This window comes from Patagioenas fasciata, chromosome W (assembly GCF_037038585.1).
Source record: "Patagioenas fasciata isolate bPatFas1 chromosome W, bPatFas1.hap1, whole genome shotgun sequence".
In the NCBI taxonomy this organism is placed as follows: domain Eukaryota; kingdom Metazoa; phylum Chordata; class Aves; order Columbiformes; family Columbidae; genus Patagioenas; species Patagioenas fasciata.
In genome coordinates, this window is record NC_092559.1 from 13,082,524 (window position 1) to 13,092,347 (window position 9,824).

The following is a 9,824-nucleotide window of genomic DNA, read 5'->3' on the forward strand; positions in this document are numbered from 1 at the left end:
CGGTGCAGAAATAGAAGCTATTTTGTTGACCATATCCATTGGAATTTGATGACGTCCGTACTGCCATCTTACTCCTAAAAACTGGATCTCCCATGCAGGTCACTTGACCTTACTTTGTTTTATAGCAAAACCAGCTTGCAGGAGAATCTGAATTATCCTCTCACCTTTCTCAAAAACCTCTGCTGCTGTGTCACCCCACATGATGATGTCATCAATGTACTGCAGGTGTTCCGGAGCTTTGCCCTGCTCCAGTGCAGCCTGGATCAGTTCATGGCAAATGGTGAAGTTGTGCTTCCACCCCTGGGGCAGTCGAATCCAGGTGTACCGGATGCCTCTCCAGGTGAAGGCAAACTGTGGCCTGCACTCTGCTGCCAGAGGAATAGAGAAAAATGCATTAACAGTGTCAATTGTAGCATACCATTTGACTGCCTTCGACTCCATATTGTAGCTCTAGCATGTCCAGCACAGCAGCACTCAATGGTGGCATGACTTCATTCAGGCCACTATAGTCCACTGTTAGTCTCTACTCTCCACTGGGCTTCCTCACTGTCCATATGGGACTGTTAAAGGGTGAGTGAGTCTTACTGATCACTCTTTGGCTCTCCAGTTGACGAATCAGGTTATGGACAGGAATCAAAGAATCTCGGTCAGTGCTATATTGCTGCCAGTGCACTGTCATGGTAGCAATTGGCACCCGCTGGTCATCAACCTTCAGCAATCCTACAACAGAAGGGTCCTCTGAGAGAGGCCAGGCAAGGTAGACAGCTGTCTAATGTCCTCTGTCTCCACAGAGGCTATGCTAAAAACCCACCTGTACCCCTTCAGGTTCTTAAAATACACTCTTCTGAGGTAGTCTATACCAAGAATGCATGGAACATCTGGGCCAGTCACAATGGGGTGCTTTTGCCAGTCCTTTCCAGTCATGCTCACCTCAGCATCTCATACAGTTAGCTGTTGGTATCCCCCAGTCACCCCAGAAATGCTGATGGGTTCTATCCCTTCATAGTTTGATGGAATCAGAGTACATTGGGCCCCGGTGTCCACCAGAGCCCTGTACTCCTGTGGTTCTGATGTTCCAGGCCACTGAATCCACACAGTCCAATAAACTCTGTTATCACTCTCCTCCACTTGGCTGGAGGCCGCGTCCCCTAGTCCCAGTCATGGTACTCATTGCTTCCTCCTTGTAAGAATGAATCAGAAGTGCCTTTCAAGAGGGTCAGAGGCAAGGTCAGCTCTTCTAGTCTGTCTGGGGAACTGCCTGCTGGAAACTGGGGCAGCATTTTTCCTGGCGTAATGTCCTCTTGTGGTTGTCTCCCCTTTTAACTCATGTACCCATGCCTCTAGGACTGAGGTAGGTTGTCCATCCCACCTCCTCACGTCCTCTACGTTGTCGCGCAGTAAAAACCACAGGGTGCCCCATTTTGAATACCCTCTGTATTCTCTCTCTTAATTGGAGAAACGCTCATTCTGAGTAGCTGAAACCCAAGGCCATGCAGGTGGGGAGCGAAACTTGTCTTCAAAATGCTGGAACTCTTGGGACAATTTTTCAGCTAGCACATTGGGCAGTTTCTCCACAGACAAGATGGAAGCCTGTAGGGAGGAGGATAGACTTCCCTCATACTGCTGGAGCTGACCAGCCAACTGATACACCGTTTGTCCCTCGCCTTCTTTCCATGACATTACTGCCAATGAGCTGGCATGGGATGATGGTGTACTTCACAGAAACCTCCACCACATGGGTTGCATGCACTGGATCTCATCGGTATCAGTGAGTGGATCGTCATTATTGGTGTTATTATAAATCACCTCCAGAACAGCTAGCTCCCTCAGGTACTGGATACCTTTCTCCATGGTGGTCCACTTGCCTGGGTGACAGGTAACATCTTCCTTGAAGGGATACCTTTCCTTCACACCTGACAGAAGTCACCTCCAGAGGCTGAGGGTTTGTGTCTTCCTTCCAATCGCCTTGTCAATGCCCTAGACAGGGATCCTAATTGCTTAGCTTCCCTGCCTTCTAATTACATGCTACTTGCCCCATTATCCCTGCATCGGAGCAACCAAGCAACAACGTGTTCACCATCCCAGCAGTTGAAATCCTTTCACATATCTCGCAACTCACCCAGGGATAGCAATTGGGTGACTATCTCTGGTTCTGCCTCCTCCTCCTTTTCCTGTTCTTGTGATGGGCCTGGGTCATCAATTTCCCTCACTAAGCAAACTGATTTCTTTGTGTAGTTCTTCTTCTGGAGAGGACCAACAGGTTGGTTCTCTGATTCAGTTGCAGCACCTGCCACATGGGTCTGAGTAGCCACAGTGCCCGTTGCCTGGCTTTGAGTAGCCACAGTGCCTGTCACTGGCGTCTGAGCAGCCACAGCATCTGGCACAAGGGCAGGAGCAGACGCAGTGCCTGTGGGTTTGTTACCACCCCCTTTGCCCTGGGGGCACTGCATGATGTTGAGCAGTGTTTAATAGATAATGGCCAGGGCCCAATACAGCACAGTAAGTTGTGCCTCTTTAGAATAACTAGAGCATCTCCCTTTTACATATTCTGTCACCTCACCAAGGTCCTGCAGTTGTTCAGGAGTGAAACTCCAGACTGTCAAAGGTGAGAAATTCTCCAGATATCTGCCCATGTTTTCCCACACACCATTCCACCCATGCTCATCCGCCCTTGGGGCAAATCTATGGGTGATATTCCCAGTATATCCTTTTGTAACCCTGTATATGACCTGGCACACATTCAGAAGACATTACAGGAAGATCAGGCTATCTTGAGTATCCCCAGGGTGTCCAAAATCCTCAGAAACTGTTGGACCCAAGCTGGAGGAGAAAAAAGAAGTGAAGAGATGAGGGAAGATTTCACCTCCCTCCGTCTTCTCCATAGACTGGGTGCAATTACTAATCAATTCTGAGAGGTGGCACCTGAGATATGGAAAAATCAAAAATATCTTATAAAAATACCAATATAGCTGTGTAAGGAAGGAAATCACAATCTCATAGGTTGATATCATACAGGACAGCGTTATGATAAACCAAATCCTTTTGTCAGATGTTACCAACAGCACTCCAGGGAACATACGGGGCATGTAGGAATTCAAGTGGCACAGCCACGTGGACAAACAAAGAAACATCATGACCACTTAACTAATAGTGTGAGCTCTAACACACTCCAGTCAGCTCTGTGTTTTTTGGGTTTTTTTGGTGTTTTTTTGTTTGTTGTAGGAAACAATTATTTTGCAAATATAATAGGCTCAGGCAGGATCTCTCAGCAAAGCAATCTTTTTAATAACGATATTGCAAGACGGGATGTTCTACCTGAAGGTAGGCACACATAATAGGGCAAAAAACCCCTGCTTATATCCCCCCAAAATCCCAACCACAATTTCCCTCCCCTGTTCCCCATTGGTTGGGTACTTCATTGTTTACAGACTACCCCGAGGCTTGCCTCAGTTTACATACAATACCCTTCCCCCTAAATTAACTTGTAAATACAGGTATCAGTATGTATACAGGTATCAGTATATATTCCGGGAAGAGACTGTGTTTTACATTAAGGATTCATAGTCTGATGTCTCTCGGTCCTTCTCCCCTGCTGGGGTCAGGTGCCAGGTCCTCAGTTATGTAAAAACAACAGTTCTTCATTAAATGTTCCTTACATTTGTTTTTGGATTTTTTTGTTTTGGTTTGGTTTTGTTGTTTTTTGGGTTTTTTTAATCCCAAACTTTTTTATTCTTTCTCCTGCCTGGCTCGCCAAAAAGGACTGTTGTAGGTTAGCCCCACCTCCCCCTCAGCCGGCAGCTGCTAAAACTACGTGCCACTTCCTCCCCCGCCTCCAGTGGGATGGAGAGGAGAATTAAAAGGAAAAAAAAAAATTAAAAAAAGGCAAAAACTCATGGGTTAGGATAAAAAACAATTTAATGGGGCAGCAAGGAGAAAACAAGGGAGGACAAACAAACAGTAACAGCAGTGACAAAGGAACCTACAAAGACGGTGGGCACACAGTGCTGCGTGACCACCCTCCCCCACTGTATACGCCTTTCCCACCTGGCTGCTCACCACTGTAACAGTCAGCGCTGAAACCACCACTGCTTTCCCCCTCCCTTGTCCCCAATCCCCATTTGCATCCTGAATACCAAGAGAGAGACACGTGGTCCCCGCTGGAACTACGTGATCCCTGCTGGAGCTCTGCCACTCCCTGGCTCACCCCCTCCCCGAAACAGAACCCCCCCAAGAGACAGAGACCGGATATGGTATAGAATACCCAGATATCCTGGCAGCGTGGAAATTAACTCCATCCTGACTGACCCTGCACAAAAGGTAATATCATTGTAAGTTTTGCTGCTAAAGTCTTGTTAAATTTTGTGATATAATAATATACTTTTGCCAAGTCACTAATCACTGTAATTTGAATCCTACCATGGGTCATGTCCGCAGGTCATCTCATAGGAACTCTGCTTCCCCCAGAGGGTGGGCAGAAATGTCTTCACATGCAAATGCACCCTGAAAGATTCTGCCGATCTAGTCTCCATCCTGTGAGGATGCAGCTTTGCCCACCTTGTAATGGTGTGCTTTGTCTGCAAGCTGCCCCAGCAAGGCAAGCAAAATCACCCACTCACATAAAAAAAAAAAAAAAATCATGTCAGCTGTGGTTGTCTTTTTTAAAAAACTGCTCTCACTCCCCCTCTGCAGCAGCTTCTATCCCCACAGGTCCCCCTGCAGAGAGGAGGACTCATTGCTATCTACTGACCACAACTTCCCTTCCCCAGGGACATGTGGATACCCCCCCAATTACCCTCGTTCAGCTCCCTGGGCTCACTTCCCACTTTATCCTAATCCAAACTTCCATCCTGTACCATTGCTCCACACCTGCCCACCGGTGGCAGAGGTGACATCGGCATCCCAAATCCAGCTTCCTGCCCTGTGGTGCCTTCATACCCATCCCCACCAGATGCCTTTCCAGCCCCAGGACTCCCTGTAGAGTTAGGTGATGGAGGCAATGGCATCGATAGATGTGAGATGTTGGTAAAGCACTTCCTTCGTGCTGTACAACATGCTAAGTAAAACATGCAGTCAAAGCCCCCATCCCATCCATTCCATCTCTCTGGGTTACAATCAGGGATTCTATGCTTCTCTGCCACTGCATTTTGGCAGTGCTTCTCAATCTGCTTCTGTGGACATCTGTCAAGCTTGTGCTTTTGACACAAGGTTTTTGGCAGGTCCATGGGTGAACCCAAAGCCTCTTGCAGAAGCATTATAAATATAACCCAGCACCAGGGGTGCCAACACACAAGCCATACAGTCTATCCAGCCTGGCCCAGCCTCAGTGAGGCCAGTGCATGCCACCATGTGTGACATGGAACAGTGTCTGCCACATCCCTGGCACCTCAAACAGGGCAGATTGTCCCTGCCAAACAGTGCAGAAAGGCAGGGGCTGGTGTTAGGCCAAAAGGATGGAGCATGACATCCAGGGCAAGGGCAAGAGAGCCCTAAGGGCAGAATTCTCAGGTCACTGTGAAAAGCTTGTGAGTTTGGGACTGTGTAAAAGGCAACAAGGAGAAGTAATGTGTTACAAGAGGAGTGGTTTCTGCTCACCCCAGCCTTCAGGGCCACCTGGACTGGAGGGAGAGGCACTGAGCAGCAGCAGCAGTGGGGCCCTGGGGTGTGCTGGGGCTCATTACAGGTGCTGAGTGGCACGGGCAGTGGTACTTAACACCCTGATGTGGGGCTCCACCACACTTAGTACACAGACCACAGCCTTGGTGCCATCCAGTGCCCCAGACACTGACATCCCAGAGATGGCATGTATTTAGGCACTTGAATTCCACCTGAATTTTCAGTAGCCCACAGCCCCATGCCTGCTCTAGGCACTGCAGGGAGCAGAACAACAGCTCAGGCACACAGTGACAGTGCACTCCCTGTTGTGTACATCCAAAGCCCCCAAGAGCAGTGATGCAAACACAAGGAAGGCTAGTGTAACGTGCGGAAACAACTTTACGACCTATAAGGCCATAAAACTTTACAACCTGCAGGGTTATAAAGATGGTATGTTTATTCAGCACCGGGCACAAGAGGAATATTTCCTCTAATCTCGCGTGCCTTCTAACAATATGAGGTGTGTTTAAATACAGCAAGGCATTACATATTCATGGTAACCCCAGGAACGCCTATACATATTGTCACGGAGGCACCCCAAGATTAGTTTAAGGGACAACAGGGTCCAAAACACTTTTATTAAACTGGTCAGAAACAGGGTTTTAGCACTCCAAAAGCTGACAGGCAAATTCACTAAAAGAGAAACTTGTTTTTAACAAAACCAGGACATTCCACCCCTTATACCATGCCATTCACGACATACTTAGACCTTTTCAATACAATATAATTAATCACTACTACTATATATACACACACATGTACATATATACACAGAAGTAATCCATCATTCTCTTAGTCTGTGGACCATCCTCTGAAAAGTTCATTAAGTTTATTTATCACAACAGTCTCCCAGGGCAGGAAAAATGGTACATCTAGTGCATCTCATGACCACTGCTTGTGGGTCAAAGACATCAACTTTGAAAAACTTGTCAGGCGCCACTCGAAGAAACTAGCTCTGGTGTCATCACCACTGTCTTGATCTGAAAGACACTTATTAAACACTGTTAGTAGGGCAATTCACATCATGCAGTCCAGTATTGAATATTTTCACCTAAAATCAAATCCCCTTGAGGAACTTCTCCATCCTTAAGCATCACTCACCAGATGCTGCCAGGTCCCTGGGCAAAAACAGTCCCACAAATGGGCTTGCCTTTGTCTGAGGCAGGAGTAAACCAGACTGCCTTTCCTAACATATTTTTAATGTGTACTACAGGGTCTTTATCTCCTTCTACAGTACATAGAATTTCTGATTGAGCAGGTCCAGCTCGATTAGTTGATCCTCTAGTGTTGACCAACCAAGTAACTTTTGCTAAATGTGAATCCCAGTTTTTAAAGGTTCTACCACCCAATGCCTTGGTGTAGTTTTTAACAGACCATTGTGCCTTTCAATTTTCCCAGAGGCTGGTGCATGATATGGACTATGACATACCCATTCAATACCATGTTCTTTGGCCCGATTGTCTATAATACTTTTTTTAAAATGAGTGCCACTGTCTGATTCAATTCTTTCTGGTGTACCATGTCGCCAAAGGACTTGCTTTTCAAGGCCCAAGATAGTATTTTGGGCTATAGCATGAGGTACGGCATACATTTCCAACCATCCAGTGGTTGCTTCCACCATTGTAAGTACATAGCGCTTACCTTGACGTGTTTGTGGAAGTACAATATAATCAATCTGCCAAGCCTCTCCATACTTATACTTTAACCATCGCCCCCATACCATACAGGCTTTAACCGTTTAGCTCGTTTGATTTCGGTGCAATAGTGTCCATAGTTAAGTCCATCCCACGATCGCGAGACCATTTATATATTGCATCTCTGCCTTGATGCCCTGAAGTATCATGGGCCCACTGAAATAGGAAAAGTTCACCTTTATGTTGCCAGTCCAAGTCCACCTCAGCTATTTTAATCTTGGCAGCTTGATCCACTTGTTGGTTGTTGCGATGTTCCTCGGTGGCTCGACTTTTAGGCACATGAGCATCTACATGATGAACTTTTACAGACAGGCTCTCTAACCGGGCAGCAATGTCTTGCCACAGTGTGGAAGCCCAAATGGGTTTGCCTCTGCACTGCTAGCCACTTTTCTTCCATTGCTGCAGCCACCTCCACAAGGCATTTACTACCACCCACGAGTCAGTATAGAGAGAAAGTATTGGCCACTTCTCTAGTTCAGCCATGTCCAAAGCCAGCTGGATGGCTTTCACTTCTGCAAACTGACTGGATTCACCTTGTCCTTCAGGGGCTTCTGTAACTCGTCGTGTGGGACTCCACACAGCAGCTTTCCACCTTTTATGTTTTCCTACAAGACAACAGGACCCATCTATGAACAGTGCATACTGCTTATGAGTTTCTGAAAAGTATTATACGGTGGTGTTGGAACGATAAAGGACTCAGCACTCCGATTCAATGTGAATCACGCAAAAGCCATTTATTACAGAAGCATGTCTCCTTATATACGCAACTGTTCTCTAATCACGAATCCACGCTCCAAGCATGGATTCGCTAAATGAGTATCATGGGCAGTCCACACGCTGGAGCCCCACCGATGATAGGTCCGATGACTCACGCCATGCTGAGGCCCTGTTAATGAAGAAACGCCCCTCTCTCTTTCTCACAGCAGATTCTGTTCTCAGCTTCTCGAAGTGGCCTTGAGATTCCTTTGGGCCTGACTAATTCAACAACATATCTCCTTCTAACGAAACCCCTTCACACGGTGGTGCTTCTTCAGCACGTGTTACTTCCTCTTCATCTGGCGACATCCCAAAGTCTTTACTTTTCGACCAATCTGTAATCACTTATAAGATCCCTGGGCGATTGAGACTTCCAAATAGAGTTTGTTGCATGATCAATGCAATTCACTTACTCCACGCAGCATCGGTTGCATGATGCATAGAGGGAACTGTCCCTTTGAAAATCCAGCTCAGCAACAGTAGTCGAGGTGCTAGGAGGAGCTGTGCTTCAGTACCGATCACTTCTGAAGCAGCTTGACCTCCTTCATATGCTGCTAGTATCTCTTTTTCCATTGGAGTATACTTGGCCCCAGATCCTTTGTATCCTCGACTCCAAAAACCTAAGGGTCGGCCACGGGTTTCTCCTGGTGCTTTCTGCCAGAGGGTCCAGATAGGACCATTATCTCCGGCTGCAGTGTAGAGCCCATTTTTAACAGCTAGTCCAGTCCGAACTGATCCGAGGGCCACCACATGAGTTATCTCACGCTTAATTTGTTCAAAGGCTTATCGTTGTTCTGGGCCCCACTCAAACTGTTTCTTTTTACGAGTCACTCGATAGAGAGGGCTCACAATGTGGCTGTAGTCAGGAATATGCATTCTCCAAAAACCTACAACGCCCAAGAAAGTCTGTGTCTCCTTTTTATTAGTAGGTGGAGACATTGCTGCAATTTTGTTGATCACATCCATTGGGATCTGACGACGGCCATCTTGCCATTTTATTCCTAAAAACTGGATCTCTCGTGCAGGTCCCTTGACCCTGCTTCATTTTATGGCAAAACCAGCATCCAAAAGAATCTGAATTATTCTCTCACCTTTCTCGAAAACTTCTTTCGCTGTGTCGCCCCATATGATGATGTCATCAATATATTGCAAGTGTTCTGGAGCTTTACGTTGTTCCAGCGTGTTCTGGATCAGTCCACAGCAGGTGGTAGGACTGTGTTTCCACCCCTGGGGTAAGCGATTCCACGTGTACTGGATGCCCCTCCAGGTGAAAGCAAACTGTGGCTTGCACTCTGCTGCTAAAGGAATAGAGAAAAATGCATTAGCAATGTCAATTGTAGCATACCACTTGGCTGCCTTTGACTCCAGTTCAAATTGCACTTCTAGTATGTCAGGCATGGAAGCACTCAATGGTGGCATAACTTCATTCAGGCCATGATAGTCTACAGTTAGTCTCCACTCGTCACTAGACTGGCCAGATTGGGCCATTAAAAGGTGAGCGAGTCTTACTGATCACACCCTGGCTTTCCAGTTGACGGATCAACCTCTGGATAGGAATCAAAGAATCTCGATTGGTGCGATATTGCCTGCGATGCACCGTCGTGGTAGCAATTGGCACCTGCTGATCATCAACCATCAGCAGTCCTACAACAGAAGGGTCATCTGAAAGACCAGGCAAATCAGACAGCTGTTCAATTTTCTCAGTGTCCACAGCTGCTATAC